The 27,963-nt window shown below is 37.4% G+C and overlaps 1 protein-coding gene across 3 annotated transcripts in view; it reads left to right on the top strand.

The window, feature by feature from the left end:
- Positions 1-27,963, top strand: part of trx (trithorax) — a 91,244-nt gene that overhangs the window by 8,576 nt on the left and 54,705 nt on the right. The window contains exon 1 of one of the 3 annotated variants that reach the window (XM_067778365.1): positions 8,551-8,769. The exons of the other annotated variants lie outside the window; for them this stretch is intronic. The gene's annotated coding sequence lies outside the window, so the exon portion shown is untranslated. Of the gene's footprint in view, positions 1-8,550; positions 8,770-27,963 lie in introns of those variants that run through there. 3 annotated transcript variants of the gene reach the window in all.

Here is a 27,963-nt window from a genome sequence, read left to right as displayed (position 1 = left end):
TTTTCGAAATACTTGCTCCAGATTTTCTGAAACTGTTGGGTGTGCAGTTTTAAAGTTCAATTAATTTAATTTGGGACAATTCTTTTTCTTCTATAGTTGTGAAAAATAAAATTGTGCGCACTTTGTCTGGAAGAAAGCTAAGACTTCTTCAGAAAAAAATTGCCAAAAATCATTGCAAATTTTGACTTCAAACTTGTACTTTGCTAGACTAAAATTGGTTTGACCATAAAACTGCATACTCAAAAATTTTTTTTTAATTCTAAAGAAAAATTTCGAAATTTTCACAAATATTTGTAATAACTTCTTTAGTTTTCGATATTTTTTCTCGAGTATGTTTTTAAATTTTTTTGTTTAGTTTCAGTTGCACAATTTATTGTCATTTTCATTTAGTTTCATAAAAATGCTTATCTCTAATTTTCAATTTTTGTCGAAAACGTTTTTGAAACTGGGCCCAAATCGTGTTATACGATCCGTGCTCGAAATCAAATTTTTAAAACACAATAGCCTTGAAAGTGTGAATCAGATTAAGGACATGCGCGAACAAGTGACGACTAACTACTAGATCTTTAATTTATTATCACTTTTGAATGCAATTGTTTTTCAATACGTGATCGTCAAACACGATTCGGTCCCTGGTTTTCATTCTTTCTGATGAAATGTGTCAATAATTTGTCCGCCTATTTTCGTATAAATAGCTGTATGTTGTATTAGGATAGTCCTTAAAAAATGAAACGATGATTTTTTTTCAATCGTATCCTTTACAGCGACAGGTCTTTATTGACCGGCCAGTTCAACCTAAGCTAACCTAAAAACGTCAAAAACACGGTCAAAGGTATAACATATACCAATGTAGGTATTGGTCCCTATAAAAGGCGTTCAAGTTGTGTCGGACGACATGCTTTAACCATATCCAATCAGAACCAAAATTTTTTTGTTAAATCTTTGACCGTGGTATTACCGTTTGAAGGGGTGAGACTGGAAAGAGTCATTCATTATATATATATATATATATTTTTTTTTTTTTTTAAGAACACCCCAATGTACATACAAACATTTATTTCGCATAAATACTTATTTTCTTGTATAAGAGATTTGTTTTGTGAAGATACACTTCGTGCTCCTCGCTTTTCTGATACAAATACAACAAGCCAGCACAAATGTGAGGGTGTGCTATTGCCCTCGCTTCAGCACTATTTTCTGTGTTTTTTTCTTCCTTTTTGTCATTACCGATTCGTGTTCGAGTATGTCATGTGCAAAGAAAAAAATATGAACACATGTATCTCGTCTCCGGCCAAGCGAGAAATATGAATTTTGCTAAATTTACACTGTTTGTTTTATTGTTTTAATTTGTTACTTACTTCGTTATGAATTGTGTCCTCGGCAACACTATTTTGTTGTTGCCGCCATAGTCGATGATGACGAATAGGTTTCTCCACTACACCGATTTAAAACCGTGAAACACAATTGATGTACATACATATTTGTAAATATGATTATGTTTGGGCACATATTAGAGGTACATACAATACAAACATACAAACTAGTTATGAAATAGATACATCGCAACTTTTATGAGTTTCACTTCCAAGTGATCATCTCTTCTTTCTTCCTGGAAGGTTTAATGTGGTCATATCAATCGTTCACGGGATGGTCGGGCTAGAACCATAGTGGTGCTTGTTATCGTAGCGGATCTGTATCCGGTAAAGGACCATCAACATCGATAACACTCACCAAAACCTTCGGGGAATGTCTTTATCGTTAATGCAACAACAACAACAACGACAGGAGCCTGAAAGTATGTGCTACTTATGATTCGCCTATCACCAGTAGAACAGGCTTCAGTTACAGCATTGTATTAAAAGGGCCATACGTTGAATAAACTTCATTTTATTTCATCATCCGGATAAGAAGCATGTAGAACTACCTACATATAAAATCTCTTAACTTCCATACTTATATACATATACATTTTATAGAACAATGAAAGGTTGAAGGCGGTTATTTTCCAAGAATATAATTTATGTAATATTATAAGTAATTGTGGAATGCTCATTTGGATGCTATCCTAAACAAGGCAACAAGAGCTTTCTTCGCCTGTACTCGTCTCTACGGAAACACATGGGGGATATGTCCAAAAATGGTTTATTGGACATTTAATACTACTGTAAGGCCAATAGTCACCTATGCTTCCCTGTTTTGGTGGCAGAAGGCCACGCAAAGAACGGCAACAGCTAAACTAAGCAAACCGCATCGACTAGTTTGCAAGACTTGATATTTCTGAGTTGAACCAAGGAAATATGATAGGACATATGAAAGTAATAAGAGAATTCATAGGAAATCCCTCATTACAACTGCGTGACGTAATGTCCCCTAAGCTCAGAATCTCACGGAACTTTGAAGTGTCCATTGGTAACAGGACGCACTGGGAAATAGGGAATCCTTATAACGACCCTGACTCAGAGGTCTGGGTCACGGATGGATCGAAATTCGATGACGGAATAACGGCAGCTGACATCTGTGGGCCGAACTTCAAGAAATCGATACCAATTCGATGCTACCCCATCATATTTCAGGCAGAAATTCATGCAATACAAGTGTGGTAGAGAATGTCTACGGAGAGGCTCAACATCGAAGAGCATCTACATTATGACAGACAGCCAGGCGGCCCTGCGTGCCTTGCAATCCTACACAGTTACATCTAAGCTAGTGGATGAATGCACTGAAATCCTTAATGCCCTGGGAGCCAAAAACAAGGTTTTATTAGGATGGGTTCCCGGACAGCAGGGACATGAAGGTAATGAACATGCAGATTACCTAGCAAAGCAGGGTGCAGAGCCCTTTTGTGGACTTACAAAAGCACACACCAGGGAAACTATAAGTAATTGGGAAACTAAACAATTCAGACGTCACTGGATTGACTGCCCAGGGCAAAGGCAGGCCAAACTGTTTATACTTCCGGCAAATAAAGTATCAGGCAAACTCATTAATCTAAGCAGGGAGGGACTCTCACTGGGTGCTATACCGGACACTGCAGTCTGCAATCCGATACCCAAATTTGTCGTTTCTGTGAGCTGGATGATGAGACGCCGGTTCAGATTCTCCGCGAATGCGTCCCTCTAGCTGGGCACACTCTATCCCATCTAGGTGGTGGGACTCTTATTCTCTATGTGATATGGAGGTTTGGAAATCTGTTCTTTACAACCTCCCAAAAAAGGTGACTTTCATTTTGAGTTGGCAGTCATAAACGGTTATACCTTGTAGCGGCTTCTATCACGGGTAAAAAGAACTGGTCCTTTAACAAGCCTATGATGCCAGAACTGTGATGGTTCACGGTTTGCGGCAATGCAGACATTTACATGTGAGCTTTGAAATTATGACATGAATTATCGAAAACTATTTCGATAGCATTTCCGTATTTTATTCGCAATTATTTTGGTATTATTTTTAGACTGTTTTGGAATGAAATCCAGACTATTCAAAAGTTTAGGGATAACTTATGTGTTGTATCGAGTTTGTGTTCGAAATCATTTTAACACTCTTTAGGTATCATTTTAGTATTTTTTCGTTATCCTTCCCAGAAGTTTTCGAAATCGTTTTGTGACTACCTCGGTAAACCTTACTTATCTAAACTGCAATTTCGCTTACATGTTATAATCAAAAAAAAAAAAAAACAAATAGATTTTCACCACTTTTACATCGTTCAAAGCTGTTTTTGTAATGGTCTGTTTTGGGAATGTTTTAATTTTTCCCCATTTTGCCTACCTACCTAGTAGTTTGCTGATTTAAACTTTGCGAATTCACTGCAGGGCACATACGCGTGCAAAAATATTTTGTAGGTATCTGTGATGTGTACTCGAAAACTTATTTAACAGCAACCGGCGCCGACATCAGAAAATCACCCACCACATACCTTCAACGTTTTGTTACCCCTGAATTTAGTTAACCTCGCTTTTCTTTATTATATTTAACGCACGTTTCCCTCTGTCGTCTAATGCTTCGCCACCAAGCCACCCCCGCCTTAGTCAGGTTTTTATATCAATTATCTACATACATACATACATACACAAATATTTCTTGTTTTATTTTTTCACTTCTCTCAATCATCGTATTGCATCACTTTATTTCTTATTTATCTTATTTTCATAAATCTCATATTTGCCTTTGCATTTTTTCCACCATTTTTTTATGAATTTCCTTTCATTTTTATTCGCACGTTTTGATATATTTGTTAAATTCCCAAATGCGCATATTAAAAATAAATATCTAACTAAACAAAAAATACAAGGCGCGAAAACCTCCGAGAGAAATTTTAGGCCGAGCTTCTATTCTAATATATGTACGTCGTGCTCCTTTTAATTTTTCCTACAAATTGACGGGACGCGGACCTACGCGTTTTGTGCCGACTCCGAACGGCATCTGCAAGGTAGATTAATTGTCACTGAGTAGCTTTTCGTGGCGGAAATACACTCGGAGTGTTTGCCAAATCATTGCCGAGGGGCGAATTTTTTCTAAATTTTCGATGTTGCTTTGACCGGGAGTTGAACCCACGATCTTCGGTGTGGTAGGCGACGCACGCTGCCACCACACCACGGTGGCCGTCTTAACCAAATAGCAATAAAAATAACAGCGAAAAAAAAAACAAATAAAAACAATCTCATGTTTACTTCTCTCAAATACATACGTAAGTATTATTTGTTGTTTGTTTAGGTAGGTACATTGGTAGGCATTTGACTATATATAACAACCATAATAATAAAAATAACAACAACAACAACAACAACTTATAAAAAGCAATTACTACACTGATGACAACAATCGCTGCCACAAAATTGAACAGCAGCCACCACGATAGAAGTGTTGTATGCGTACAATACAGATTTGTTTGTATGAATTTGCTAAGGGAAAAAGCGAGAATCTCGCTTAAGCGGACAATCGAATTTCATTTTCAATTGCAATTTTAAACGCGCTATTATTATTAATACTTAGTATTTGCAATTATATTCCTGTTTGCTTTGACTCACTTATGTGGGTGGGTGTGCATACCAGGGTGGGCGATTATTCGACAAATCTAGTCTCAAAGTGATAACAAAACGAATCCCTAATTGTTCCCGGAATAACCTCGAATCATGTAATGATAAAGGATCAATACTTACACGTAATGACCACGAAAAAATTTACCTAATTTTACCCACGAGATCATTTGTGGAATTACCTCCAAATATTCTAGACATAAACTCCGAAAAATTTACCAAAAACCATCCGAAGATAGTTTCAACATGCTTCCGAAAACAATGCCGTAATGATTCCAAAAGAGCGCCGTTATGGTCTTGAAATGGTTACGAAGTGATTCCAAATAGTGCCGCATGGTACCACACCCATACGAACTGAAGACGAAATAGCAACGAACGGTTTCTCAGTTGGACGCGTGGCATGATTGGCTCAAATGTATGTAACTGTTTTCTTCTTCTTGCAGTTCTTTAACTATTTATCCAACTACTAAGAACCTTAAATGAAAAGATGTTGTAGGACATATTTAACCTTCCTATACTCGCGCATTGGTCTCTGAGACCGACGAAACACATTTTCCTAATTATTTTTATGCACGAAAATCTGGAGAAGCCGAGCTCTATGCTAGATGCCGCATTTGTGGCTTACTTCGTTTCAGTGCACGCTGTGCGTTCGTGCGAAGCGTACGTGTTGTAGCATTTGACGCCAATCGGTCCGTGAGACCGACGCGAGTATGCCCTGATTGTTATGGTGAGGCTCAAAACTAAGCAAAACATAGATAAATATATACTTTGATATGTATTTTATTATTATTAAGAACTTTATTTTGTTTTTAAGAAGAAATTCAGATTTTATTTTTGTTTTCCTATTACTTAAGAAAAATATCTCAAATTTGAAGACTGATTTGTGATAATTAATAAATAAAGTACTATGTACACTATTTTGTTTCATTATGCCTTAAGTTTTAAAATAATTATAATATTAAAAAAAAAGTATGTCAAAAAAAAATATTGTACGGGTATGAACTATCGGTCTGTGGGACCATGCGCGAGTATAGATGTTTTAATAATTCGCGCGAGTATAGGAAGGTTAAACTGTTGGATGGTTAGATTATGCAATACAAGTGCCCACGAGCTTGGAATGTCATGCGACCAAAATCCTAGTCTTTCATGTGTACCGCGAGCCACTTTATGATTTTGTTTTTGCTCAATACAGTTCAATTGAAAGACAGGTTTTACATTATTTAAGGCCGCCGTGATGTGTTGGTAGCGCGCTCCGCTTACCACGCCAAAGATCCTGGTTTCGATCCCCGGGCAATCTCCATCCATTATACAAATGTAGGCATAAAAAGTTTACAAACTGTTCTAAATCGAAAGACTCCATCTTAACAATCTTCGTGAAAAATTAGATTAAAAAAATAAATAAATGCAAAGCGCGAAACCACAGAGATTTTAGGCCGATCATCTCTTCTCTTCCAATTTGCGTTGTGCTCCTTCTAATTTTTCCTACAAATTGGCGGCAAAATTAAGATACAGGGAACTAAAAAATCAATGAAAACTTAAAAAAAAAATAACCGGCCGATCACCATAATGTATATCTGCACACTTCCATGTACATATGCTCGTGTTAGTAGTAGAGATATGCAATATTTACAGTTGTGACACTCCCATGTCTACGATGTTACAAGGTAGACCGCTAAAGAAAACATATATTTATCATGAGAAAATACATGCATATTAATAAATGCTTGGCGCTATTCACTTCCAAGTTGCGTCGTGTTGTTCTTTAGTTTTTTCTACAAATGGGCGGAACTGGACTTGCTTACAGGTTTTATGCTCCGAGCGGACAGGTGAATTTTCACCAAACAGTTTTACAGACAGAAACACACTCGGAATGCTTGCCAAACCACTGTCGAGGGGTGACCACGCTTAGAATACCCATTTTCCGTTAGAATGCTACTATTGTCAATGGCCTGTTGGGGAACAACGCTAGAGATTTAAGAAGAATCTTAGTTCTAAACTTGACCTTTTAGTTGTTTATTGGGTTAGCCCTTCCACTACAACAATAGTTCTAGCTCAATATCCGGCCAATGTTTTCAACTTTTACGCTGCTAAAGCATTGCCGGTGAGCATTACTTTGCAACTCGTCGTTCTCAACAAAGTTCCATTGAAACAGTTCAAGGATACCAAATTTTAGGCTTGTTCTCAACCGGGTCCAGTTTAGACAACAACTTGTGGATGTGCGCTAGCCGATAATCGACACATCGAAGTGCTTTAAAATGATACCTCTGTATCGCATTTTTTTACTTGTTCTTAATTTTTCTGCAGGGTACTTAAATGTAGACATGCGGTCTAAGCTGTTATCAATGCGCGTATCAAGCTTTATTTACTTTCATCTGAAATAAGTTGATTAGCGTTAATAAAATGAAGCGTAAATGAAAGGAAAGGGAAACTGACGTAAATCAACCACTGTAACGTTTGACTTCTGCGTTGAAATCATCCACCCAAAAGCGCATATGGCCCGATATTTGTTTTTAGTTTGCGCACTACACTTATATCTAAGCAGTGTTACTTTTTTTTATTATTAACAAATGAAGTGTACTACTATTTTAAACTTATATACATACACTTTTACGCACATACAATATGCATACATAAACCTTTTATTTACTTGATAGTTATCTCAACTTGTCAACAGTGTGACAAGTTTGTCAAGGGATTCCAATTCTAAAAACTAATGCACCAAATCCACGTATTCCACTGAGATCACAAATAGCACATACTGTGATAATTAGTATGTTTCAAAACGTTCCAATAAATATGTACTTACTTACGTGCACATATGAACGTTTGTATGTTAGTTAAGTACACATCATGCGGTGTTTAGTGGGATGCAGTGCTATCAACAACTTTGGGATTAACCATGATTGACATTGTAGATAAGGCTTTTTGACAATCTATCCGTCATGTGGCCTTTTTTGTTTTTGCTGCACGCAAACTTGTTGAAGTTTCGTGAAAAAAATTAAAATATTTAATGTGGTTGAAAAATTTCCAGTCCGGGATATGCGGATTATAATGTCAAATTCACAACTTGACATTCTAGATCCTAAATCAAATAAACATCAACGTCAATTTCTAGTTTTTAAATGCGCGGGAATTTATTAAAACAAAGCAGATAAGGCGAATAAAAATAAAGAGGGTTTCCTCACTTTTGTTTTATTTAGTATTTATATATTTTTTATTTATTTTTGTCACCGGGTTTCATATACTTGTATCAAAAAGTTATATTTTTCTAGTAGTCGAATAAGATCTTTATTTCAAAACAGTCGCTAATAAATAATAAAAGCACACAGCGATCAATTTCGTACTTTTTAACGTAACAATTTCATGCCATATCTTTTGAGCTAATAAATAAGCTACTGTCTGTATTTAAAGTGATAGTGTGTATGAGTAAATATTTACTTACTATAAAAAGTTAAAAGTGTCAATCAAGTTGTTGTTCTCTTTATGCAATAAAAGGCTTAATCTACAGTCAAAAGTTTTATTGCAAATGGTCTATTGATAATTTTGACTGCTACTACAATTGTTAAATATTACTGAAAATTCTTTAATTAGTTTATTGTTATTTACAATATCTTTCAGTTCATATTTAGCGCTTGTATTTCTTGTTTTGGTTTTGCGTTATATCACTGAGTACTTATTAAGTTTGCGTCCTCAAGTGATTCGTAGAAAGGCTTCGTTCTGTGGTTGAAAATTTATGGCGGTAAGATTGATTAAGAAATTGCTGTTTTGTTTTTAAATAATAGCTGTGTTTTTTTTTACATCTATAGACGTTTACGCTTAAACTTTATATGGACTGCTAAGCGTCAAACTTTAAATACACCTCTGAAATTGCTGCGCATAAAATTAGTACTACTAATTTTTAATACGCATTACACTCAGATGTAGCTGAAATATGTGTCTATGTTTCACCTCAACTTTAATTCTTTGTATCACCTCTTAAAATGGTGCGTGTCCACAATTCATCGCAACTGATTCAGCTATATGTTATACACAAACATACAACAGAGGGTTGTGTTTCCGCTTTTCGGTACACCCGGTGCTGTAGCTAGTTGTTTAACCACTGCCGCTAGATGGGTCTCCTAAGCATTAGATAATTATCTATTCGAGGATGAGCGCTTTTTTTACGCGCAAACGTAAACGTATACGCGTGTAAAAAAAAACACGGCTAATATCAATAAATGTACTCTTCTATATTTTTAAACATCGTTCGAGAATATAAAGAAAAGTAGTGCTATTTCTTTTATTAAATTTACTAAAGAGATTATTGTTTAATTTAATCCATATTAGCTCTTCGTTGATTGAGTAGTGTGTTGTGGTTATCAAAGAACTTAGTCCTCCCAAGTTTACTTGAAAAACATAACTTCTTAGAATTTGTTTAAAATAAACAATGAGTCGGCAAATTGTTGAAGTGCGCCGCATCTCAGAACTGTAGACCGTTTCCGTAACTTTTCTCCAAAGATCTTTGTGCTTGAACGGGTCCGTGTGACGTCATAATGATGTTATAGTAAAAACTAATAATTTTTTCATAACTCGATTTTACATCAAGATACTTTTCAATATGTAACAGAAACGAGCTGCTAGATTCGTAAAAGCTCAATCTTATCAACTCAGGATCTAAGTATATGGTTTTAGAATGGGGAATACGAATCAGGCAAGGGAAATATGCAGAGCAATCTTGACTGAATTGACTGCTTTTTTCGATATATTTACAACAGATTTCCCGAACTGTAAATGGTACTGTCGATTATCTCTCACTATTGCGTCTATTGATTTGGGATAAGACCCAACAAGTACTGAAGATATACATAAATAGCTAAGGTGAATATTACACAACTAACCCAGTTATCCAAGCTCTAATGTTGTAGAGCGACTCCAAAAATACTGGAGAATGAAAAGTATCCTTATGATTTCATCCAAGAGTTACTTTCTTACTCAACAGCGCAAAGCTCACCGAGTATTAAACTAATTTTACTTGCCTTACGGCATGAGCGAATGGAGGAGAATATAGAATTCCATATTCGACATATCCAAATAGAAAGTTCGTAACTTAAAAGTTTTTTTTATCAAGGCTTCCTATTAATTAGGTCGTATCTTAGCGATGTCTTTAATAAAGCCGTATCTCAGGAAGCCGATTAATGTTAATGTTAAGACGGATAAAAGATGTCTCCAAATTCAAATTTGGTAGTGGGCTCCTTGGCACTCACCTCCTATAGCTATTTGGCACAAGCGAAATCGGACGATAACCACGCCCACGTACAAAATTTTGGAAATACACTAAAAACCCGATCATTCATTATTTAAGTTCAATGTGTAAATGGAAACAGCTACTTTAATTATCATTTTTTAAAAGAGCGTGGCTCACTTCCGATATAACTAATTTTGCAAATATTATTAGTCATAAATCAAAACACGTTAAATTTGTCACTTCAAAATACGGCAAAAGAATTACCCTTGCTATAAAGAATGCATCTGAGAAAAATGGGCGAAATCGGCAAAGCACCACCCCCACCCTCATAAAAAAAAATATTTAAAAGGCTCGTAAACGATAATGGGCATTATCTTTAATAAAAATTTATTTATATCAATGCCTTTTGCTCTGTCCTTATTGTTTATAATTGGGCGTAGCACCGCCCCTTTTTTCCGAGCGATTTCCAGCGTTCGGGAGCCATAACCCAAAGAAGAACTGACATTTCGGTAAACATATTTTTAAAAAAAAGTATGCAAAATCGGGTATTAACCACGCCCACCTTTAATAAAACCTGGTATCGAAGAGCTGAAACCTAATCAGCTGTACGGTGTATGCTTACTTACAGCTGAGAATATAATGTTCGGTTACAATCGGTCTTCAACTCCCTTACTTGTTTTAATTTCGGTTGCAAGAAATTGGAATTTGTCAAATTTTATAATGGTAATCACGGACTAGATATGCGGCGTGCGTCCGGTGGATGCTGTGACGTATTCATATGCACACGTGAGCGGCAAGTAACAACGGCTTCATCAATATGCACGCGTCTTATTCGCACGCGCACATAAGAATTAACAAAATTCTCTGTCAAAGCTGCTCAACCCTGTTACAAAATATTCTATCGTACAGTGGGTTTAAATGTCATTTTTAATTATTGGTTCACTGCTTTTCGTTTGTGTCAGTCCATTTCCATAAACCACACAACTTTTGGCCGGGATTTTGTGTTTGGCTTTTTCTTGTCGAACTCATGAATGTCCGTAATCTGATCAAGTCTGGTTCATGTTTTTCGGGATTTTGTAAGTAACTGTTAAATTTCTTGGAACTTTGGAAGTAGTTGACGCGTCTATTGTGGTCTTTTTGTAGGTTCAAGTGTTCAGCGATCTTACACTTCTGATCTGATAAACACAAATAAAATCTTAATTTTTCAAAAATTACAAAGGGCATTCCAATTTGCCTTACTGTGCATTGTCCTTAATATCCGTATCGAATGGTACATTATAAATTTGTTCTCATATACACAAGTTTAATCGCCTCCCCATAAGTAACACCACACCACCACAAGTTCGAAAAGCGACGTATTTTTATGACGCAGATTGCCATGGCCAAAGCCATTAATGTAACTAAACAATAACAAACCTTTTCGGGGCGTACATCATATTATACACTGTTACAACAACAACAATGCATATATTATATTTATTTTTCATTCCTGACGTCGTTTCTCCCACCCCAAGTTTCCGTGGATTTATTTGCTTTTTCCGTTTTTGCTGCCGTATTATCGTATTTCCTGCCACCCCATCCCGCCATCATTTCTATTGTAGTACATGTCAACCGCCGTTAACCAACTACCGATGTATGCGCTTACCAAACATACCTTTGCCGGGTAGTTAAGCTGCAGGCTTGCTTATATCGCCTCTGACCCCGTGTCCGCATTATTATAAGAGCCGCGTCGCTATGTACCACTCAACATAAATCGCTTCAACGCGCTTTCGTCAAAAGCTACTCAATTTTGTACTTAGAAAAACGGCAGCAACGTGTTTCTTGGATTGTTGAGTTATTGACTGAATCGGTGATGGTCGGTCGCCTGTTAATGGTGGTGGTGCTGGTAAGAATGTTTTCGGTTATATATAGCGGTGGTTACATAATTATAAACACGGAAGTTGTAATATAATTAATGAATATATCGTCGCTTCGAACGTATAGAAGACTATACTACCCGCGGTTAGAATTCTTCTCTTGGGCTTCCACGTTGTGAGCTATGAAGAAAGATGCCAAGATAAGTGACTGCTTACTTTTTTCGCCGAATCCACGCGCATGCTGAGTCTACATCGCACTATTCTTTCTCAAGACTCAATAGTAATCCGCTCAACTCGATTTTACTTATTTTTCAACTTAGCGGTTCGTCTCACAGCATCATTGAGCAGTTTTTCCTACTAAATCTCCACAACTGCGTCATTTTGTGCCCCTAATTTCAGATTCTAACATAACATATGCTACAATTTTTTTTTATTTTGGGGGATGTAGTACTGATTATTTTCTCTTTGTCCATATACGCGTATTACCTTCCAAACCCGTGTCGGTCAAAAAAGGGTTCCAAAGCTACAACAGGTACACCACACATGGTCTCGAAAACGCTTTATTATTGCAGGTCATCAAATTAACACCATTATAACTCACGCTGAATAGAAACGCTTTAAAGATTTATTTGATGCATCCTACATCATACTGATCCTGACACAAGTCAGCTCCCTTTCTATAGATCTTCACCTTGCGGTATACATCTGCCGATGGGGCACAGTCAGGGATTGCGTCGTCGAGAAGTTGTTACCTTCATTTACCTTATCAACCACTTTTCCCTTCTATGCTCCCCCCCCCCTACCCTTGCTGCTTTTGAGGTACATGGTTCTTCGATATTAAGACTTGCATATTTGCTCGGTTCTAGGACGAATGCATCTTCTTTCCCACTTCCTTCACTGAAGCGGGCTGGTTGCTTCAGCCGATCTCTACCTCTTCTTGTCGTTCGGGGCTTCTTCCTTCTCAATCCTGTTGGAGAATCGCAGCGTAGTTTTTGGCAACAAAGTGCCTTCGTGCTTTTCTGAAGGGTGTTACATTAAGGGTGTGTAGCTTTATTTTTTATATGAAAGATAGAAACTGAAACACCCTTCAAAAAAAAAAATTGTCAAAAATTAGAGTGAATTTTTAGAGGCCTAAAATTTGCACCTCGTTTGACTTAAATAGATTTTGTTTCATATTATTAAAAAGTTCGAAACTTGGTCAAATTCTCTCGAATTTTTTCGAAGACATTTTTGAAATTTGTTTGCATAGTTTCTGTTACAAAAATATATCCACTGCTATTTTTGTTTCCGCTGCTGTGCAAATTGTTCAACGGTGTCCTCAAATACACGTCCACCACTGTATAAACAAGCAAACATCTATAAATATAAATACTGTTGCAGCTGGTGATGACAATGGTGGTGGGGTTAGGGTGGATTTTGCTTCAGTTTTTTTTCCCTTTTTCATTTGCTGCGTACATTCATTCAATTTATTGTGTATACGTGAGCGTATTTGAGTTATGCCGGGGTGGCGTCTTCGGCATTGTGGCAATTGCCAATTGGCGTGCAAATTAAGTGGAAATGTTGGCAGAAGCGTATAGTGCAAATTGTTATTTTCATACTACCAAATACATACCTACATACCTATTCGATATTAGTTTTTATTTTCATTCTATTATTTTTGTTTTCATTTCATTCGCTTTACTTGGGTATTGTTCTTGCTATTGTTACATATATTATGTTAAATCAACAGCAGCTGCCATCTGATTGTAATTTTGTGTGTTTAATTTTAACAATTTCATCTAACTTATTTACTGAAACGTTTACGCTTTTTGCCTATTGAGGTTTTCTTTTGTTAGTGTATTTTTTGTTTTTTTTTTTTTGTTTGTTATTATTATGAAGTTTTTCTTTTATTTATTTGTTCGATTTACTTTAGTGTTGTCATTGTTATAATTTGTATCGTTTTGTGCAACGTTTGAGCCATTAACGGCGGCGGCATACAAGCACTCTTAAAAGAAAATTGTTAAAAATTGTGCAAATATTTTCGACGATATTGTCATCAGAGATAGTGACAGCTACAATAATAATAATAATGATGATAACAAACGAAGTGTGTTTTGTTATCTTTCGATTTTGAATTCAATGGATCGTTGTTGTTATACCTACATACCCAACAACTACAGTTTTTTGCAGCTAATTGGGGTTGCAAAACAAATCAAATATAGCACGAAACTTTTGGTTAGTTTTAATGGATTTTTGCAAGCAACTACTTTTCCACCACACAATAAACTTGCATGAGATATGATAGAAAAAATTAACCTGTAAGGTCTTACAAAGTGCCGCTTTTAAACATCTAGTTTAGTTAAGTTCTGGGCTAAGTATTCACTTTCTTTTATTATGGGTCTTCCAAGAAAAACATACCAAAGCCATAACACTTTGTTAATTCTCTATTTTGCGATTGAGTCGTATGAAGGAAAAATAACCAAATCATCGCGGCCGCGGCGAAGGCTACTGTGAAGCTTTTCACTCGAACTGACTTTGAAATGGTGGACTATTTTTGCACATTTCGGTGACGTACAAAAGTCTACATAGACTCCCTACTTTCGTTGTTTGGAAAAGATGAAAACAATGAAACAAGTGGGACTAGCTACCGCGGAATTACTGCAATATCGCTTGTAATATTCCATCTTTCGTATTGTGTGTGTGAAAGACTTAAGCTCAAAGACGTTGTTGACATTGTACCCTATTCGTAATTGGTAAACTTACTATCAACCAGATCTCTCGACGAACAAAAGTCACGCTCCGGAAAATTTTTAGTCCTTCGGTGAAGCCAACGGCATGTTTAGAAGGAGGTTGAAGAATGTGCTGTATGAGACCTTAGCCGATATGAGCATAGTGCAATGAATAAAAGCCCAATGGTTAAAGACGCTCTGGTATAGTTAGTAATCCTATCGAAGCAGGGAATGGGGTAGGCCAGCACTGAGCTTGGAGAGTACTTCCAATTGCTTTCAGGTATCGCGATACAAGTGTTATCGGCATGGCATCTTACGCAACGGCGAAAATAAATGATGATTATGATATTCGAAGCCTAAATGGAGCATTTTATCAAGGCTGTTGTGATTGTATCCCAATTCAGTCGAATCGTACCTTCTGAGGTCATTTTATAATGCATATTATTCTACCAAAAGCATCTTGCTTAGTATACGTTGATAGTTAAACATTACAAAAAATTACACCGTCTAACAAATTTTGTAATTAACTACAAATGTAAATAAGATTGTTCTTTTGGTTACCCAAAATCACTCAAGGCAAAAAAAAAAACAACAAATGTGAGATAAGCACACAAACCACAGTTTACTCTTCTTTACTTTTCCATCAGCATAGTCACTTAACTTTTCACTCCCCAGATGAAGGAGCTCGTCACAAAGTCTGCAGCTATTGAATTTTAAGCTCTTATTTTTGTTTGGATTGTTTTCTGTTTTTACTACATGCATGTTTGGCTCGATGGTTGCTTGTTCACCTTCCTGTTTGTCTGTTAGTCACCTTGTTGCTTTTTTGATTGTTTACGTACATTAAATGCACGCACACGAACTCATTCATAGATGTGTATGTATATAAATAACCTGCTGCATCCCCAGAACTACCTACCCATCCTCCCATATGCGCAATGACACTTCAACGAGCATTATTTACTCTTGTCCACTAATAATAATCGTTTGCATGTTTTAGACAATTATTTCGTATACTCATTTGTACCACCACAACTCGTTAATCGGCCTCGCCCCCGCAACGACACGTTCGTTCATACTCGAAACACAAGAAAAAATCTTTTAACATTTGCTTTATGATATGCTTCTTAACCGTCTGTTTGCCTGGTCGTTTGGTGGTTTGTTGCTCAACAACTTGGCTCGTACGCCATTTCAAAAAAACATGTTGCTTGCTCATTCATATACATATGTCAGTTAGTTTTTGTTGCCGGCAATAAATTAGTTTCATTCCATTTTATTTTCTTAATTTTTATTTATCGTGCTTATCACATTCCCATTCTTAATGTTAATCTGCTCAATTACCTGTAATTTGCGCATATAGATTTGCACCCACTTAGATACATACTGGCGCGTTTGTTCGTCCCCCTGCGACCCCACTGTCATTTCAGCGACATGTTTGGAATGTTTTTGCGTTTGCTTTGACTTGATTTCTTAATCTGTAAGACTTTTTTTCTCATAAAATATGTATCTATTATAATGAGTATATGTGTATAATATCAGTACATATTCCCATGATAACCCTGTAGGAAAGTCTGATATCTTCAAATGTTTCTGTCTGTATTTTATTATGGAGGTACCGCCGTTTTAGTGCTTCGAATCTTGCTATGCCTATTCTACTTTTCATTTATTTCTTAGGGCAGTATTCTGCATCTCCCGTTAACCTTAACCGGCAGTAAATGGAAAAATGTGAATTAAAGTGCCGATCAGCGTTAACCGGAGACTGTGAAAGCGTCCCTTAAAGAGGAATTGGTGTTTCAAACAATTGTGATGTGGTCACAAGCAAAAACTGTCTAAGCCCGGTTGCTCAATGTCTGGTTATCCATAACCGGCAGTTAATTGACAGATCACCGTACGTAGTATAAACTGGCGGTTAGCGTGTACTTGGCCAGACCCTTGCACATTGATGTTTAAAGGGACGAACACAGAAATTACGGTGAAGAGCTTTTCTTAGAATTGATAACTTAAGGCAACAAATAACAATACTTATATCTAACTTTCACTTCTTCATCCACTTCCATTACCTCGTGACGGGTTCTGCCTTGAAATGGTGCTGAAAGCTCTTGACAACCATGTGGACAACCCCAAGTTAGGTTATTCTGAACTAAAAACTCACAGTGGAAACCCAGGCTTTTAAAAGGAAACACGTGGAGCTGATCACGAACTAGAGGAACCGGTCCAGCAACAAGCTCATCCAGTGCAAGAAAACTATCAGCCGCTTAACACCTTTGGTAACTCTCCTTTTCACATTATATAACTGCATGTGTGGAATGCCCATTAACTTTTTTGCAAAGACTCGATACGAAGTTAAGAAAGATAATCATTCTAGACTGTACTTTCGTAATATTGCCGTGCTTTGCGCGTTTATTTCTTTGTAAAAAGCCAACTGGCGTTGTTTGCCGGGAGCTTTGACTACCCAGAGGCCGAGCCAATAGCGTAGAATAGGGGGGCAGAACTATCTTTAAATTAGGAGAGAGAGAGAAAGGCAATAGTAAAACAATATCGACGATTGTTACCGTTTTGGTGCGCGAGCTAAAATTAAGGAGCTGGTTTCAAGAGCAGTCGTACGTTGCCTCGGGATGAATTATGAACAATTTTTGGAGAGTATGGAGGATAGCAGCATCGCGTTAAACACTCAAATTATCCACTCGGAAAATGGCAGCGAAACACCGGTGATTGGTGATATCACTATGCAAGTTTTCGGGGATGGAACATGCAAAGAAATACAGTTTGTAATCGTGGCACGCCTTCACCATAATTTAATTTATATGTAGACTTTTGGCAGGCTTTCAACATAAATGCAACTTATTTGAAATTTTTTTGGGGCGTCCGAGCTAAACTGGTCTGCACTTTGCCTTGTGGGACTCATATAGTAGAACTAAAATTTGGATGCGTGGTAAATGAAGTAGCTTAAATCCCTGAATGTAATTAAGTTTGACAAACTAACTTCCTGATGTAGCGATAAATGGGGGAGTGCTATCAACGTTGATGGCATAAGCTATAAGCCCGACCATTGCGGGAACGATTTAATATGGCCACCTTCAACCTTCAAGGCCAACCCGCCCCCACTTTCTAGTTCAATGAGGAACTTGGGGTCGCCAGAGCCATGTCTGCTAAAGAAACTGGATTCGTCAGAGGTAGGTGAGGTTAGCATTGGGTTGTAGAAGCTATAAATAACGCTGTCATCCCCTTGAAAAGATAGCGCTACACAACCCCTTAAATCACTTGCGTATTTAAGTCGCTTCTTACGACAGGCATACCTGCCGCGGGTATATTCTAAGCCTCCTAACCCGCTGGGGGCACTGACTATCACCTCGCCCTTACCTTTAAAAAGAGAGTTACTGGTGCACATACATGATTTTTTTTTAAATTGTTACATAGAAGTATATACAACCTTCACCCCAGTTATTCCAGAGAGAGAGGATTGGGGAAGAGGAATTATCTGGGGCATGGGACCGGTCAACTTGTTCACGTATGGGTCAAAGCTGGATGGAAAGGTTGGTGGGGGGTCTTTTGTCAAGAGCTAAATTTAAACCGCAAGTTTAAGTTGGCTGATCACTGCAGTGTATTCCAAACGGAAATTGCTGCGATTAAGGCTGCGGTGGATGGAATGCTATCCAGTGCTACTACAGGTAGGGAATTTAACATCTACTCTGATAGCCAAGCGGCTATCAAGGCCTTGAGCTCAACTACAGTGCGATCGAGGGTGGTCTTGGAGTGCCTGACCTCGCTTGCGATTGCATCGAATTATTTTACAATTAAGATTATCTGGGTCCCGGGCCATAGTGATATCCCGGGTAACTGTCAAGCGGATCTCTTAGCCCGCATCGGTACAACTGAACCGGATGAAGATGGCTGTAGGGATTTCGGGATTCCGCAGGTCACCTGTGGATTGCTCCTCCATAGCTGGGCCTCGAGTCAGCTCAGCAAACGTTGGGCGAACACCACGTCTTGCAGGGTAGCAAGATCTTTCTGGCCGAAAGTGGATGGCAGGAGGTCTGCTGAAATAATTTGGGTTCACTAAGGCTCACCTATAAATGGTCATTGAAGTTTTGACAGGGCACTGTCCCATGGGTATCCATGCGGTACGTCTCAATATACTGGAAACTCCATCCTGCTGCAGCTGTATGGAGGATGATGAGGTGGAATCACCAAATCACTTTATGCTTGATTGCCCAGCTTTTGCCAGAACTAGGCGAAAGTACTTCGGTCGCGACTCACTTGTATCTCCCGAGGATTTATCCAAAGTTGAGATCGGTATCATTCGGAGCTTTATCGTTGCTACCCAACGATTCTCTAAGTAGCTAGATCTAAGTCACCGTTATTTTTGGTGTATGTGGTATCACAACGGACCTTCGTGTTGTCCAAGTGAGCTATCGTTATCAGGGCAGCTACCACCCAACCTATCCTATCCTACATAGAAGTTAAGCTAATGTAAGCATATTAAAAAAGCGAAAAAAATTCTTTAAGATTTATTTCAAATGTCTGAACATTTCACATAGTCATAATAAGGAATCGCCGTTGCTGGCAAATAAAAGAACAAAATACATGTTTACTTAGAGCTTTGTTACAATGCACTCTAAATAACTCGAAACAGTAAGTGAACATTTGATTCAACTTAGATAAAAGGACTTTAAATTGGTATTCACTAGACGAACTACAAAATTACCAACTGGGTAGGTATCGAGTATTTTATATTTTTTCCGTATGCCTTTTGTGCGCTTATTTGCTCTTCTCGTCGTTGTCGTCATCGACTGGCATTTAACATTTGATGTTTGACAATTTCAAATTGATTTCAGTTCGATTGGTGGCAATAATGGTCATAAATTGCCTACGGAATACCCTTTTTCAGGCTTGCGCTTACATGAATGACTGGGTCGTTTCAACGGTTGAGCACAAATCAGCATGCGCTCTCTTTGTCATTTAAACTTGTAAAAGGCCAGCGCACCCCGGAGATATTTTGAAGTTTTTTTTTTGTTTTTATGAGGCGTAGAAATTTTTACATATTACGGTTGTGAGACGCGAGAGCACTCATGCGAAAACTTATTAAATTTTGCCTTTTGTCGCAGACTACAAAACAGTTTGACGCCGCAGTGCTTTTGCAAAATTTTGTTAAACATGTAATAGACTTACACAATATGTATGTATTTCAAAATGTGTTCGTCAGTTTTTTTGTTATCGTTATACATTTTTATTTTTTTGGTTTAGTTCAATGAGTCACATTGTTTTCGGCTGAATAGTTTCCGTTACTCAAGAAAGGACTTTGGGAACAAATTTCAATTCATTCTTGTACTTTTGTTTTATACATTTTTTTTTTCTTTTGTCTTCGACATTGTAGCATTTTATCAAACGTGATGGGGTGAACGTGTTAAATCGATTAAGTTTGAGGCATGTCGAATTTATGGAAACTTTTGTGTGAAAAATCAGGGTTATTGAATTATTTACATACATCCGCGAAGAATCAAACTTAATTGAATAGAAAAAGGCTAATGGCTAAAAATTCTTTATCCATATTCAAATTGATAATCAACCCTTATTCGAATTTTATAATAAATGAACGGATTACTTAATTAGCATACGAATATAATTCTTTGAGAAAAGCACAATTCACTTTCAGCTGCAGCGAAAAAGTCTTACATTCAGCTTTCGGAAATAATGACGTCAATGATACTGCAATTTTTATATTACATTTCGCGTTGTAACTTCATGTTTGAATCTCTTAAGGCGGTGACACAATGACATTTTTCATGTAGATGCGTTTAACACAAGCTTATGCATTCCAATAACATCGCCACAATCAACCAAGATGTTGCGTTTGTAAATATGAAGGAACTTCAGACTTGGCAATTGAAGTTTATAACGCCTTGCCCATTCACGTACAAAATTTCGCGAAGCACTGTCGTAAACATTCTCCCTATGCAACAAAAATACTTGCTAACATATTTTGTGTCGTATTCGTTTGTTGTATTGCAGTTTTTAATTGTGAAAAATGTTAGAAAATTTACCAACCAGTGGGGAAAATAATTTCACTTGCAAATTGTGCCAACACCCTTAGCCAAAGCAAATATCAAATTCTTCTTCTTATGATTTGCTTGGAACAAAATTGTGGAGTTGGCTACTTTTCAACATCAGATGGTGCCCGTGTCGCTCATTCTACCAATCTTCATAAAAATACATGCATAAGCATGTGTTAAACTCATCTATATGAAAAACTGCTTATGTGTCGGAGCTGTTAGTCAAATATTTTCGACTTAACTGAGTTTGAAGTTAATAACTTGTATGTGTATCACTCAATGCCCCTATTACCGTTTACAACTCAACTTAGTTGGGTTGTAATTAAAACAACTCAAGTTTAAGACAACTCAACTCCTGTTTGGTATTACGAATTACAACTTTTTTCAGTTGAAGTTGAATTGAAGTTGCCAACCTAAAAAAGTGATGATTTGACAGATAAATGAACAGCTGATCAATTGGTGGCGGAAATTCAAGCATTTGCAAAAGTGATTTTTTTATTAATAGCAAAATGGATATCAATTAAATAATATTAAATTTATTTTATAACGACGAAAATTTTGGTGACAAAATTGATATGTCACGAAAACGGAAATAATTCGCATGATCACTCCAATCCCTTCGAACTACCAAGCACCAAGTAAGAAAACGTTTAAGTGACAAATGATGAGCTTCTAATAAATTATTTTGCAGTTTTCTAAGTTATTTTTGGTTAAGTAAGGAAGAATATTGCTCGAGGAACGGCTGTACCCCTATTTTAAAACTACACTCCTTGCTGACGGCAGCTATCAAAAATGCTGTAGGATTGATTTCAGTGTTGGACTGGCCAACATCTACAGTTAATAAAGAGGTTTTATATATTGAGGAGCATCTTTGTGTGAAGTGGATTAAAACCCATATCCCAGGAGTGGTGGGTAGTATCGATGGGACTCACGTTCGCATAATTTCACTTATTTTGGCTGCATCCGAACTGCGCCATGCCTCGTCCAACTTCGGTATGTCGCTACAGAAGGTCAAAAAGATGTTGAATGTAATCTTTGGTTGAAAACTTGTTTTTTCTATAAATGTGTACAAAATTGCTCATTATAAAGATTGTTTAAATGAATTTAAAAAAGGATTAATTACTCGCTTTCCATTTTTTTTTATACTCAGTTGAGCAGAGCTCACAGAGTATATTAAGTTTGATTGGATAACGGTTGGTTGTACATATATAAAGGAATCGAGATAGATATAGACTTCCATATATCAAAATAATCAGGATCGAAAAAAAATTTGATTGAGCCATGTCCGTCCGTCCGTCCGTCCGTCCGTTAACACGATAACTTGAGTAAATTTTGAGGTATCTTGATGAAATTTGGTATGTAGGTTCCTGAGCACTCATCTCAGATCGCTATTTAAAATGAACGATATCGGACTATAACCACGCCCACTTTTTCGATATCGAAAATTTCGAAAAACCGAAAAAATGCGATAATTCATTGCCAAACGCGGTTAAAGCGATGAAACTTGGTAGATGGGTTGACGTTATGACGCAGAATAGAAAACTAGTAAGATTTTTGACAATGGACGTGGCACCGCCCACTTTTACAAGAAGGTAATTTAAAAGTTTTGCAAGCTGTAATTTGGCAGTCGTTGAAGATATCATGATGAAATTTGGCAGGAACGTTACTACTATTACTATATATGTGCTAAATAAAAATTAGCAAAATTGGATGAAGAACACGCCCACTTTTTAAAAAAAATTTTTTTTAAATTCTAATTTTAACAAAAAAGTTAATATCTTTACTGTATATAAGTAAATTAAGTCAAAATTCAACTCCAGTAATGATATGATGCAACAAAATCCAAAAATAAAAGAAAATTTCAAAATGGGCGTGACTCCGCCCATTTTCATTTAGTTTGTCTAGAATACTTTTAATGCCATAAGTCGAACAAAAATTTACCAATCCTTCTCAAATTTGGTAGGAGCATAGATTCTGTGACGGTAACTGTTCTCTGTGAAAATGGGCGAAATCGGTGGAAGCCACGCCCAGTTTTTATACACAGTCCACCGTCTGTCCTTCCGCTCGGCCGTTAACACAATAACTTGAGCAAAAACCGATATATCTTTACTAAACTTAGCCCACGTACTTATCTGAACTCACTTTATCTTGGTATAAAAAATGGCCGAAATCCGACCATAACCACGCCCACTTTATCGATATCGAAAATTACGAAAAATGAAAAAAATGCCATAATTCTATACCAACTACGAAAAAAGGGATGAAACGTGGTAACTGGATTGGTATATTGACGCAAAATATAACTTTGGAAAAACTTTGTAAAATGGGTGTGACAACTACCATATTAAGTAGAAGAAAATGAAAAAGTTCTACAAGGCGAAATCAACAGCCCTTGGAATCATGGCAGGAATACTGTTAGTGGTATTGCATATATAAATAAATTAGCAGTACCCGGCAGATGATTTTCTGGATCACCTGGTCCACATTTTGGTCGATATCGCGAGAACGCCTTCACATATACAGCTAAGGGCCACTCGCCTTTAAAACCCTCATTAATACTTTTAATTTGATATCCATATCTTACAAACACATTCTAGAATCACCCTGGCCCACCCTAATGGCGATATCTCGAAAAGGCGTTCACCTATAGACCTAATGCCCACTCCCTCTTAAAATGCTCAGTAACACCTTTCGTTTGATACCCATATCGTACAAACATTCTAGAGTCACCCCTGGCCCACCCTAATGGCGATATCTCGAAAAGGCGACCACCTATATACCTAATGTCCACTTCCTCTTAAAATGCTCAGTAACACCTTTCGTTTGATACCCATATCGTAAAAACATTCTAGAGTCACCCCTGGCCCACCCTAATGGCGATATCTCGAAAAGGCGTCCACCTATAGACCTAATGCCCACTCCCTCTTAAAATGCTCAGTAACACCTTTCGTTTGATACCCATATCGTACAAACATTCTAGAGTCACCCCTGGCCCACCCTAATGGCGATATCTCGAAAAGGCGTCCACATATAGACCTAATGCCCACTCCCTCTTAAAATGCTCAGTAACACCTTTCGTTTGATACCCATATCGTACAAACATTCTAGAGTCACCCCTGGCCCACCCTAATGGCGATATCTCGAAAAGACGTCCACCTATAGACCTAATGCCCACTCCCTCTTAAAATGCTCAGTAACACCTTTCGTTTGATATCCATATCGTACAAACATTCTAGAGTCACCCTTGGTCCACGTTTATGGCGATATCTCGAAAAGGCGTCCACCTATAGAACTAAGGATTACTCCCTTTTAAAATACTCATTACCACCTTTCATTTGATACCCATATCGTACAAACATTCTAGAGTCACCCCTGGCCCACCCTAATGGCGATATCTCGAAAAGGCGACCACCTATATACCTAATGTCCACTCCCTCTTAAAATGCTCAGTAACACCTTTCGTTTGATATCCATATCGTACAAACATTGTAGAGTCACCCTTGGTCCACCTTTATGGCGATATCTCGAAAAGGCGTCCACCTATAGAACTAAGGATTACTCCCTTTTAAAATACTCATTACCACCTTTCATTTGATACCCATATCGTACAAAAACATTCTAGAGTCACCCCTTTCCCACCCTAATGGCGATATCTCGAAAAGGCGTCCACCTATAGACTTAATGCCCACTCCCTCTTAAAATGCTCAGTAACACCTTTCGTTTGATACCCATATCGTACAAACATTCTAGAGTCACCCCTGGCTCACCCTAATGGCGATATCTCGAAAAGGCGTCCACCTATAGACCTAATGCCCACTCCATCTTAAAATGATCAGTAACACCTTTCGTTTGATACCCATATCGTACAAACACATTCTAGAGTCACCCCTGGCCCACCCTAATGACGATACCTCGAAAAGGCGTCCACCTATAGACCTCATGCCCACTTCCTCTTAAAATGCTCAGTAGCACCTTTCGTTTGATACCCATATCGTACAAACATTCTAGAGTCACCATTGGTCCACCTTTATGGCGATATCTCGAAAAGGCGTCCACCTATAGAACTAAGGATTACTCCCTTTTAAAATACTCATTACCATCTTTCATTTGATACCCATATCATACAAACACATTCTAGAGTCACCCCTGGCCCACCCTAATGGCGACATTTCGAAAAGGCGTGCACCTATAGACCTAATGCCCACTCCCTCTTAAAATGCTCAGTAACACCTTTCATTTGATTCCCATATCGTACAACTAGAGACACCCCTGGTCCACCTTTATGGCGATATCTCGAAACGGCGTCCACCTATGGAACTAAGGATCACTGCTTTTCAAAATATTCATTAACAGCTTTCATTTGATACCCATATCGTACAAACATATTCTAGAGTCACCCCTGGTCCACCTTTATGGCGATTTCTCGAAAAGGCGTTCACCTATAGAACTAAAGCCCATTCCCTTTTAAAATACTCATTATCACCTTTCATTTGATACCCATATCGTACAAACACATTCTAGAGTCAGCCCTGGTCCACCTTTATGGCGATATCCCTAAATGGCGTCCATCCATAGAACTATGGCCTACTCTCTCTTAAAATACTCTTTAATACCTTCCATTTGATACACATGTCATACAACCACATTCCAGGGTTACCCTAGGTTCATTTTCCTACATGGTGATTTTCCTTATTTTGTCTCCATAGCTCTCAACTGAGTATGTAATGTTCGGTTACACCCGAACTTAGCCTTCCTTACTTGTTTTTATTTTTTTCCGGCAACGTTTTACAAGAAGGTGACATCTAATTTTTTTTTTTAAGTATCAAAGGTGGTATCAAACGATACGTTTCGATATCCGTTTTAAGAATCCGAAAGCGGAAATTAAACATTTTATTTCTATCGAAAGATATTTGCAAAAACCCATTAAATGGCCCCGAGAGGGTCCGAAATATGAGGCCCGATCCATAGTTTATTTGCACAGAACCCCTTCTTGCGTTGACGGCCTCTGGCCGGTTGGGTCCAACACCTTTCTACATTGGTGTGTACAAAAAATCTGGCAAAATACAACAACCACATGAAAATTTGAAACGAAATTTGACAGAAACGAAATTTTTAATATTTGCTTTCGCATTCTAAAAACGGAGGTCGAAACGTGTCTTTTGATACCAACTTTGAAAATTTTTGTTAAAAATTAGGTGGTGAACCGTCTTGTAAAGGTTGAACTGGCCGGTACATGAGGACCTCACATAGACTGATTGAGTCCTTAGTGTTACCGTCTTGTAAAACGTTATCTTTTTTCCAAACAACTGCAAAATTGTTTGAGACAACTGCTAGTAATCAGTTGTCAGATTTTGATGTCTTTGACAACTACACCAACACAATGTTGTAAGCGGTAATACCACAAAAAGTTGTAAGACTAGACAACTTCAACCGACATTTTTTTTTTGACAGGTTGAGTTGTAATCTGTAATATCAAATTGCAAAATTTCAACTGAGACAGAGTTGAATTGTAAACGGTAAGAGAGGCATAAGTGAACTCCCACTGAATTTCTTACGATTAAACATTTTGTCTCCCAGGAGATCCAGTGAGTTGATATAAGAGGAAAGACGTAGTGAGTGAACATAAACCAACCAAATCGAAGATTTGAGAGAGTAAGGAAAAGAAGGAAAAATAAATGGAATAGAAAAAGGCAATTTAAATGAAGGAGGAAGAATGACAAGAAGTAGAATGCTAGGTCTGATGATGATGACTAAAGCCGGAGTGCTTCAAAATTAAGACGGAAAGTTTAACAAGTGGTAAAAGGCTATGTCTGATGATGATAATGACTAAATCCGGAGTGCTCTGAAATTATGATTTTGAATTGTTATTTGTATGAGTTGAGAAAGTAAAAGAAAACAAAAAGAAAAATGACGGTGCCACAGCAGCGGCGTCGAAGCCAAAGACGCAATGAAACCGAAATCCGGGCCAAAGCCTGACCGAAAATAGAACAGAAGCTGCATCGAAACCGAAGTCAGACTAAACCTGAAGCTGCATCGAAACAGAAGTCGGACTGAAACTGTGGCGGCAGGCTAAACCGAAACTGGAACTGCAACTAGTACTCAAACCGAAATTGGAAGGAAGTGGTGTGGACCAGCTTGACGAACTCATAAGACGAATTTATGAATATACTCTCAGCTATCTACAGATATCGTACGAGGCAATCCTTGTGCTGCCAAAAGAACACGCATTTTAATCTTTGTATCACATAATCAACACTATTTCCGCTTTAAAATCGAACTTTTTATATTGGAAACCATGGAAACAGCTAAAAATTAATACTACAACGAATACGACACCTTTGTGAATTGCTCAAAAACGGTACCAAAAAAAACACGTTCTGTATTCTTTTTGTCAACATTCACAATCTATATTTAAGCCTTGTCATTCAGTACCACCACATTCTGACTGTTAGCCACACACATCCTAAATAAACAAAAAATATTTGGTAAATGCAAAGCACACTTAACAATATAAATATAAGCACTTAAACGAGGTATTTTTATTTCAATATCTCCGAGTCATTATTTCATTCAATGGCAATTTTATTCGTGAAAAATTGACGACCCTTTGTAAGCCATTTCAAATGTACATCGAAAAGACGGTCTTAAAACTATGGATTAAAAAAATGTATTGCCAAGTCATACTTCAGCTATATAAACGAAAAAAAAATGTCAATATCTGAAGTGTTAGTGAGAAATATACATGAAAAGCGTAATTACAATGACAAACGTGTAATGGTTTAGATTTTAGCCTATGGATATATTTACCATTTCACGCCCCTACGCCCATTTTAACAACAACTTAACAAATGTCAATACCCTATTTCAGAAATTTTGTTTTGACATTCAATCAAGTGACTTCCGTATGCAATGAATTCACTTTCTTTGTAAAAAGAAAAAAAAAAATTTATAAACTACTAGAAGACCCGGCGGACGTTGTTCTGCCCTAAATTTGGCCTATCTGCATACATTTTAATAAGCTTTTTCCGTCGGACTCTTCCCTCTCCCCCTCTTCACTTTTTCCTAATCCTTTTATTCCGTCTTTTTCGCTTCATCTAT

The sequence above is a fragment of the Eurosta solidaginis genome, chromosome 1, assembly GCF_040869045.1.
Source record: "Eurosta solidaginis isolate ZX-2024a chromosome 1, ASM4086904v1, whole genome shotgun sequence".
In the NCBI taxonomy this organism is placed as follows: Eukaryota; Metazoa; Arthropoda; class Insecta; order Diptera; family Tephritidae; genus Eurosta; species Eurosta solidaginis.
The sequence above is the reverse complement of the archived record's forward strand: the minus strand, read 5'-3'. Positions and strand labels throughout refer to the sequence as shown.